The 10,092-nt window shown below is 43.9% G+C and overlaps 1 non-coding gene across 1 annotated transcript; it reads left to right on the top strand.

Moving 5' to 3' along the window:
- The first annotated feature begins 702 nt into the window (after positions 1-702).
- Positions 703-806, top strand: LOC115898048. The gene has a single exon (XR_004057807.1). It is a non-coding gene; the product is annotated as a small nucleolar RNA U13 (small nucleolar RNA).
- Positions 807-10,092: the final 9,286 nt, after the last annotated feature.

Genomic DNA, 10,092 nt, shown 5'->3' with positions numbered 1-10,092 from the left:
AAGTGCTGGGATTACAGGCGTGAGCCATCGTGCCTGGCCTTAGGTAAACTTTTAAAAACTTTTAGTAGAAGTTTGATATTTTGGTATTTGTTTTTTTCCTTGAGGAGTATACACCATGGCAAACTGGTTTTGAAATTCCCCACCTTCCCCAGAGGGGAATGTCAAGGTGACAGGCCAAGAGAGGAAAAAGAACAGTATAAAGGAAAAGGAGGAGCCGGGAGGGGTGGCTCACACCTGTAATACCAGCAAGTTCGGAAGCTGAGGTGGGAGGATCCCTTGAGTCCAGGAGTTTGAGACCAGCCTAGGCAATAGTGAGACCTTGTCTCTACAAAAAATGAACAAAATTAGCCAGGTGTGGTGTCATGTGCCCATAGTTCCAGCTATGGCAGATCACTTGAACCTGGGAGAATGAGGCAGCCTGGGTGACAGAGTGAGACCCTCTGTCTCAAAAAAAAAAAAAAAAAAAAAAAAAAAAAAATCAAATAAAAGGAGTAGAAGCTTCTCCAACAGTAGGGGCACTGATGGTTGCCTGTTGCTTCAAAGGTGTGTGGTTTTATTCGTCTGAGAAAAAGGTTTCTTCCCTGCTTTTCAGATAGCTAATGAAAAAAGCATTGTGTGATATGACAAACCTGGTGTTGCAAATTTTAGATTTGAGAATAAAATTCATTTTTGTGTTTTGAACTTGAAAGAAGAGCTATTTGAATCCTTTTGTAGTTCATAAGCGTGATGATTGGGTTTTCACGCGCATGTGTGAGCTGTGCCTCCTTCAAATCTTGTTATGATGTTGGCATATTACCCGTCTGATGTGAACAAAAAAGTTATTTGGACTGGCAAACTTGTTGACCTAGTTTTAAGTGGAGACTACTAGTTACTCAAAATTTGCTTCTACAGTCATTCTTTTATTTCCTGCCAGTAAAATGAAGATCCTGAGAGTATGTCTAAGGAGCTGTTGAGAGGCTTACACAGGCTTGTTCGGATACAGCGATTTAGAACAGTGCCTGCACTGGAAAGCACTATTTAGTGTGACTCTTATTATTGTGATGAATCCTTTCTCATTGGTTGGTCTCAGCTGTCTGCTTGAACAGGAAGCACTTTACAAAAAGTTTTTTGGAAATGGTTTATAATGTAATACAGGGTATTGATACCACTTAAGATTCTGAGATATTGTCTGAATTACTTTGTGTATAATACTTCAGCCAATGCTGTGAACTTGAGGGCACTAAATTCTATTTGATGGCAAAATTCAGTCAATGGTTACTTATAGTCAACTTATAATGAGATTTAGGGATTTAATAGGATGTGGAAAAAACTTTCGATTTCTTTAAATAAATGTGTTCTACAATAAAACCAGGCACTATGGATTTGCTGTTTGGGATAGGACAAGTAGAAAGTTTAGCTCATGGATGTCTAGCAGGTTCCATCAGGAATGTCTTTTTCTTTTTCATTTCTTTCTCTTTTTTTGAGATGAGGTCTCACTGTGTTGCCCAGGCTGGAGTGCATGTCATGATCATGGCTCACTGCAGCCTTGACCTCCTGGGCTCAAGTGATCCTCTCACCTCAGCCCACTGAGTAACTGGGATTACAGGGGCACACCACCACACCTGGCTAATTTTTGTATTTTGTAGAGACACAGTTTTGCCACGTTAGCCAGGATGGTCTCAAACTTCTGAGTTCAAGTGGTTATCCTGCCTCGGCCTCCCAAAGTGCTGGGATTACAGATGTGTGCCACCATTCCTGGCCAAGAATGTCTTTTTCTAAGAGTTAATAAAAGGGCCTTTTATGATATCACGTTATGAGGATGAATTAAGAGGTTTTGCTATTGGATTTGATGTATTGTTTCATGTTACGATGTCCCACCACCTATTTAACCTCTTCAGTTCTGCCATCAGAATGTTGGAGTGCCATTACCAACTCTCTGCACCTCCTCCTGTCTTCCTCCTGGAGTTCTGGGTAAGCTATTTTGTCCCACCCACTGGGAAAGCACTCGGTGTTGGAAGGTTAGGAGCCCTGAAAAGAAGGCAGGAGAAGAGAAGCCCTCATTCTTCTACAGTAGCTGTGAGCCTGCAAAGGAAACCCCCTGCAGGGCTCCCAGATTTTAAAAGCGCCCTGGTGAGTAATGACCTGGTGAGTAACGCTCCTGCAGAGCACATGCGGGACTCTGCCCTGTCTCCCACCTCTTTCCTTGTAGTCCTTACTTAAAATAGAAACCAGTTAAATATGGTAGCCAGCTGGGAGCCTGACTTTCTACTCCTAATGCTCGCCTACCTGCCTCACATTTAGAGTTTTTTTTTTTTTAGCAAAGTGAAAGCAAGTTTATTAAGGAAGTAAAAGAACAAAAGAATGGCTACTCCTTAGACAGAGCAGCCCTGAGGGCCACTGGTTGTCCGTTTTTATGGTTATTTCTTGATGATATGCTAAACAAGGGGTGGATTATTCATGCTTCCCCTTTTTAGACTATATAGGGTAACTTCCTGATGTTGCCATGGCATGTGTACACTGTCATGGGGCTGGTGGGAGTGTAGCAGTGAGGACGACCAGAGGTCATATTGCCATTTTGGTTTTGGCCGACTCCTTGACTGCATCCTGTTTTATCAGCAAGGTCTTTATGACCTGTATTTTACGCTGACCTCCTGTCTCATCCTGTGACTTAGAATACCTTAGCTTACTAGGAATGCAGCCCAGTAGGTTTCAGCCTCATTTTACCCAGCTCCTATTTAAGATGGAGTTGCTCTAGTTCACACGCCTCTGACAGCAGGAGTTCAAGACCAGCCTGGGCAACAGAGCGAGACCCTGTCTCTCTTGGGAGACCAGATCCTGCTCTAGTGACTGTTCCACATGCAAAAGCGCCCCCAGGCTCGGCCCGGCCCTTCGGGATTCACCCCACTTTTAGAAATGCTGAGTAAGTTGCAGAGTGCTCGGACATCCTCTCCTAAAGGGCTTTGTGTGGGGGACAGATTTACACCCCTTTTCCAGCAGCACCATGTGCCCTCGATACATTTAAGGCATCTGCTCTCCATTTATTCTCCTGATCCCAGAAAGAAGATTGGGAATAATTATTTGAGTTTTCAGTCAGTGCTCTGGGTACCTCTTTGCAGAGTATCTGAGGCATAAATCTGTCTGTGACTTCCGGGACAAATGAATAGTCATTTGAAACATCCGCCATGGCTAGGTGTGGCCTCTGGGGCTTTTCCATAAGGCAGAGCAGGGCTAGTCTGTAAAATAACATTTGAGGCCATTCTGCCGGATGTTCAAGTTCAGGTACTTGACCATTCAGGGGACATAGATATAGGCTACAGGTACAATATGGCATTCACAAAGGAAGAAGCAGAAGGCATTGTAGGTTTCATGAGCAAAGAAAGTAGTGTGGTTTGCAGTTTTGTTACAGGTGTAAGCAACAAAAAGAAAAAAAAGATAAAAGAAAAAATAAACAAAATGAAAGTGGCATGGTGCATGTCTTATGTTTGCACAGGGGTTGCACGGGGCCTGTCTCTCCAAGTTCTTGCAGCCGGGAGAAGGCAGATTCCAAAGCATTGCTGGCTACCTCAGCAATCGGGGCACTGTGAGCAAAGTGGATCACTGCATACTAAGTCTGCTAAGGTTGGTTTTTTATTTTTTTTTATTATTTTTTATTTTTTATTTTTTTATTTCTTTCTTCTCAAGACTTGCAGTCCTTCCAGGCAAAACTGGACTGGCTCGGGAATTCTTGTTTCATGTGCTGTTGAGTCCACTGAATCTAAGTTTCTGGCAACAAAAGAACTAGACGGGCAAACAATTTGAGGCAAGTGTGTGAGGTTAATTTTTTCTTCGGCTCTCAATGAGTAACAGATCTGATGCAAAAACAGCTCTGGCTATGGAAGTGGGCCATGTTGGCCAGGCTGGTCTCGAACTCCTGGCCTCAGGTGATGTGCCCGCTTTGGCCTCCTAAAGTGCCAGGATTATAGACGTGAGCCACTGCACCTGGCCAACAGGATTTACTTTTGTTACAGTGTGTATATTTTGGTTGATCCAGTGGAGTAATTTCTTTAATTTCAGCTAGGTGATCTAGCCATGGTTCTTACTCAACTATATCACTCAGAAAGTATCCTAAGATCTGGCTGGGCATGGTGGCTCATGCCTGTAATCCCAGCAGTTTGGGAGGCTGAGGCGGCAGACCACGTGAGGCCAGGAGTTGGAGAGCAGTCTGGGCAAATGGCGAAACCCTGTCTCTACTAAAGATAAGAAAATTAGCTGGGCGTGGTGGCCCCCCTGTAGTCCCAGCTACTCGGGAGGCTGAGAGGAGAATCACTTGAACCCGGGAGGCAGAGGTTGCAGTGAGCTGAGATCGCACCACTACACTCCAACCTGGGTGACTGAGTGAGATTCCGTCTCAGAAAAAAAAAATGTATCCTAAGATCTGAGCAGTCAAGTTTTTCATTGCTGCATCGGTTTGACAGGTGGTGTATTCTTTACATGTCAATATCGTAATGGGGCATTAATGCAGGACTGTCTGTCATGGACCTAATTGCCATTCACTTTCAACAATATCTCACAAATTCTTACTATGTTCCAGAACTTCTCGACAGAAGGACTCGTTTGTGTCATAGTGGTGCTCCTTCGACCTTTTCCTGCCTTCCAGGTATCCATGTAAATATTGCTGTTTGGCAGTTTCTTCTACAGCTGGAACCCAACAGGGTTTCCCAACTTTACGACTTTCAAAGGGTGGCATCCCTGCCAACTGACACTAGAGGGCGCCCAATTGCCAGTAACAAATTTGGGCGCTGGGATTTAGGGCACTGTTTGAAAACTGGTTTTACTCTTTTCAGTAAAAAACAGTTGCACAACTCCATCCTCCTCCCAAAGGGGCATCAAAGGAGGAGACACTCTAATGTGGAGTACACGTTGGTTTGTTTCCATTAAGGCTTGCTTTCTTAAAACCCAGGCTTTCGGAATATCCCTGAGAACAGCGAGTAACTTGTTAGTAACTGCATATCCTGGTTGTTACATTTAATCCCATCCTGCTCTCATCCACCACATCCCTATCTAATTCCATAATATCTCAGCATGAAGCTCTCAAAAGGACTGGCTCCTTTCTAAACCTCAAAGGGCTTACAGACAGACCAGTCCTGCTCTCATTTTGCTCCCTGTTTTGTCTAATGCTCCTTTTCCTTGAACACAGGCAAGCCTTATCTCCCATTTTGGTCCAGGACTATCTGGCTACAATGAATTTGTTTGGTCTCATTCTGTTAATTCAGACTCCCTCTAACTCCACCATTCCTTGTTGTCTGTTCTTTCCCTTCTTTGTTCCTGTTCAGTATCAACGAGTTCTTACTCTTGCATTTTCTATCCAGGAAGAAGGGAGAAGTATTGCTCAAGTGGTGACTATGTGTCAGTTACTTTTCTTTCTGTCACTTACACCATCGCATGCAGAAGCTGGCATGAATAGCTCCATTTTACAGATGAGTACACTGAGGTTCAGGGTCAAGTCACCTGCCAGAGGTTGTGTACCTTGGAAGTAGTCAAGCTGGGATTCAGTTCTAGGGTTTTTGGATTTCCCTTTTTCTGCTACCACCCTCCTTCTTTAGACTTTTTTTTTTTTTTTTTTTTGAGACAGAGTCTTGCTCAGACGCCCAGGCTGGAGTGCAGTGGCGCGATCTCGGCTCACTGCAAGCTCCGCCTCCCGGGTTCACGCCATTCTCCTGCCTCAGTCTCCCGAGTAGCTGGGACTACAGGCGCCCACCACTACGCCTGGCTAATTTTTTTGTATTTTTAGTAGAGACGGGGTTTCACCGTGTTAGCCAGGATGGTCTTGATCTCCTGACCTTGTGATCCGCCCATCTCGGCCTCCCAAAGTGCTAGGACCTTAGATTTTTATACATTTAATATTGTCATCAGTGCTTCCAGTCATATTCCCTGTTTTTGTTCCTTGGTTTTGTCACATGAAAGTTTATCCAAAATTCATAATTCATGATCAAAACTAGCTAAAGACATTATAAAACTGAAAAAGGACCTCAATTCGGATGGAATTGTCCCTCCTACCCTCATTATATCTCAGAACTTAAAAGAAACCCAGATTTGAGATAGGAGTAGCTTTGGTCATTAAGTAAAACCGGTTCTCAGTTCAGCTCGCATTGTGAGATTCACTTGAGGAGTCACTCCAGAGTAGCTAATATACAATATATATATTTTTTTCCTGTCTTGCTTTGTAGCTCAGGCTGGAGTACAGTGGTGTAATCATGGTTCACTGCAGCCTTGACCTCTGGACTTAAGCAATCCTCCCACCTCAGCCTTCAGGCTTCATATAAATGTAGAAGCACCAAATTGAAAATTCAATCTCTTCTAATAGTCTTCATTTTCTACCTGTCTCATGCAATTCTAAAGGAGAAAATAGCCATAGAAATTTCTGGTATTTATTATGAGTAGATAATTTTTAAAAACAGCTTAATTGGGATATAATTCATATACCATAAAATTTACCTTCTCATAGTGTACAAAGCTGGGCATTGTAGTGTACAAAGCTGGTTCCGTGGCTTCCATCCATCTCTCCTGCTGTGGCCACTTGAGGTGGGAGGATCCTTTAGCCCAGGAGTCCAGCCTGGGCAACATAGTGAGATACTGTCTCTAAAAACAAACAAACAAACAAACAAACAAAGTACACAGTTCAATAGTGTTTAGTATATCCAGAGATATGTGCAGCCCTTGCCACATTCAATTTGAGAACATTTTCATCACCTTGAGAAGAAACCCTGTATCATTCAGCTGTCCCCCTCCTATTCCCATACACTTGCCCTCTCTAGCCCTGAGTAACCACTAATCTCCTTCCTGGCCCTGTGGATTTCCATATTCTGGAATTTCATGAGAATGGAATCATAGAGTGTGCAGTCTTTTGTGACTAGCTTCTTTCACTTAGCACAGTGTTTTCATAATTCATTCATGTCGTAGCATGTGACAGGACTTTCATTCTTTTTTTTGCGGTGGAATAATGTTCTCTTGTATGGATACACCGCCTTTGGTTTATCTGTTTGTCTGTTGATGGACATTTGGATTGTGTCTACCTTTTGGATATTGTGAATAATGCTGTCATAAATATTCATGCCCTGTTTCTTTGTGGACATATGTTTTCACTTCTCTTGGAGATATACCTAGGAGTGGAGTAGCTGGGTCACATGGTGACTCTATGTTTGATCATTCGTGGAACTGTTGGACTGCTTCCCAAAACAGCTGGACCATTTTACAATTACACCATCAGCATATAAGGGTTCTGATTTCTCCATTTTTCTGTTCTTAATAACAATTGTTATTTTTGACTTTTTGATTTTAGCCACCTAGTAGGTATGGAGTAGATTTTTTTTTTTTTGTAAATAGAGACAGAGTCTCACTATGTTGCTTAGGCTGGTTTTGAACTCCTGGCCTGAAGTCATCCTCTCTGTCTTGGTCTCCCAAACTGTTGGGATTATAGGTGTGAGCCACCTGGCCAGGCCTTGCTTTTTTTTTAAAAAATATTTTAAATTTATTTTTTATTAAATGGGGCGGGATTTATATCACTAGATTTAGTGATTTGTGCATTTACTTATTCTTTCAACTACCAGTTATTAACCATCTGCTAGGCCTTGGGCCAGACTCTGGAGATTTAAGGTGTCCTATCTGGCCTCTACACCTCGTGGGGTAGGAAAACAGAAAATGAGATGTACTAAAATGCAAGTATTTTAATAGAGCTATTCATAAAACTGTGCAAAAACCCAAAGCAGCAAGTGCCTAACCTGAGAGCCATTTAATCCAAATAGGTTTAGATTTAAGCTGCTAAACGGCTACGATTAAAACGTTTACCATCAGCTTTATCAAAAGTCTTTCTAGAAACATGATGGCTTTCAGAGTCACTGTTAATGAGCCTAGACATTTCTAGACAAACTGTTTCTAGACAAACTGTGTCTAGAAAATAGCCCTCACTTTCGGAATTGTCATTGAGTTCCCACTGTTACAATATGGCGACTATGCAAATGTGTGTCTGTTGTACATGGACACAAGAAGTCGTGTTATCCTTTGATTGGTGAGAACAAAGAGCATCTGATGACTTTGGGATTTCAGGTACAGAAAATAAATTTCCTTTGCTGCTTAAGTCTTTAATAGTCCCATTTTATTGGATTTTTTGCCTTTCCCCTTACCAGAACCAATTACTTCCATTTTTTCCCTTCTCTCAGCAGTCCCACCTCACTGATTTTCCCTGCTCCATTTCCTCTATCTTTATTTTCTTCGGGGTTCTCTGGGCTGTGCCTCTGTCCCAGAACCCATTGCTGTCTTGGAGAAGTTGTCCTCAGCCTGGCTGCCCTGTTGGCTTAGATGCATTTAAAATGCACGGGGTCTTCTGTGGGCTTTAGGAATATTTGCTCAGCTTCTTCTCTTTTCCTCTGGAGTAGCATAAACATGGAGTTAAGGTCCTTTTGCAACTATACAGGCCAGAGTTCATTGCCTGAGGCTGTCAGAGAACAGAAAACACCTGCTTTAATTCAGCAGGCCTCTGTCTCCCTCTTTGCCAGAGTGGGGGACATTTTAGGTTCCATGGCTTCCATCCATCTCTCCTGCTGCGGTCACCTATTTTTATATGGTGGTGTAAATATCTGCAGGACAACAAGACTTAATATGCCCTCCTGTGCTTGGCTTGTAGACTTCTCCTGGATGATTCCTGACTAATGACAGAGTAGAAGCCTGAGGTCATGTAAATGTTGTGAGTGAGGGAAACAGGTGCCTGGGAGTGTCACCACACTTAAAGCAACACCCTGTAGAAGGCCCTCTTTGGGGGCCTTTGAGGCATCCACCTTTGCAGATGAAAAAATGCTTCTCTATCCAGGAAATGGCCAAGGGGGTGAATTTTCTTTCTTCAAGTGTATGTATAGTTTTAGGGGAATTTTGTTCATGCATGTCTTGGTCACTCCCTATGGTGGTGATACGGGACAGTTTTTTTCTCCTGTCCCATTCTGTCCCTGTCTGCAGGAGGCCTTGCCAGTTGCTTTGACTTAGGACAGAAGAACTACCAGGATTTTAGATACGGTGTCTACGGGGGTGGGCTGAGGGAGGACTTGGAAAATGTGGACTTGGCAGGTAGAGGAGGGTGGAAGAGAGAGAGGAGAGTTAGCCATCTTAGAAAAATAGACCCCGTGAGAGCTCTGCAACCAGTGGCTTTATCAGGAAGAAGACCCAAGGCCCACTTGAGATGGTCTGGCGTTAGTGAGGGAGAAGGGGGCTGGGGCTGGTCTTGAGAGTAGACTGGGATTACTGTGTGATTTGAGTGGAGAAAGCTCCTGTGTAAAAATATCCCATCTGCTGGCTTTCCTGGTGTCTGAGGTTCTAATCAAGTTACTACTTATGCATGTGTTTGTGTGTGTGTGTGTGAGAGAGAGAGAATGTGTGTGCTGTCTATGTTATGAAGTCTTAATCCCTTCCTTGTGTAGGTTTTGAGGTGTCCTAGAATTCCCTCTTAAAATGCAACCACCCAGGAGGGAAACTCCTTTAAACCAATTCAGAGCATGTCCTAAGGGAAAGGATGGGGATGAGAAGAAGGGAATTTGGAAGAGGCTCCCCCTGAAGATGGAGTCCATAGAGAAAGGAAAGCTGGCACTGTTGCGTGGAGGGGGATATTCAAGAGAATCTCAGCCTCTCACAGCCTCTCAGCCTAGGTTACCCACCATTGCCCCAGGGGATAGATTGATACCAACATTAGGGAAGGGTTAGGGAAGGGTTGGGGATGGAGGATTAAGGTCTTCTAGTAAGGCAAACCCCTGCCCCACGACAGAAAGTCTCAGTGCTTCATTGGCCTCCAGCCCTCAGGCCTTGGCCTTGACTGTGTGTTTCTCCAGTCAAGACCAAGCTGACCGATGACCATTCCCAGGTGCATCATCCTGGGGCCCTCCTGTGTCCCTCAAACTCACAACATGCCAGTCACCCTTCCTTAGAAGCCACTGATTCTGCCCTGTATACCTCATCCTGGGCTGCCACAGCCCCTTAACAGGTTCCCAGGCCTGCAGCTCAGTTTCTTTCTCGCTCTGTCGCCCGGACTGGAGTGCAGTGGCCAGATCTCAGCTCACTGCAAGCTCCGCCTCCCGGGTTTACGCCATTCTCCTG

This window comes from Rhinopithecus roxellana, chromosome 5 (genome assembly GCF_007565055.1).
Source record: "Rhinopithecus roxellana isolate Shanxi Qingling chromosome 5, ASM756505v1, whole genome shotgun sequence".
NCBI lineage: Eukaryota > Metazoa > Chordata > Mammalia > Primates > Cercopithecidae > Rhinopithecus > Rhinopithecus roxellana.
This window is presented reverse-complemented; position numbering and strand designations above follow the sequence as displayed.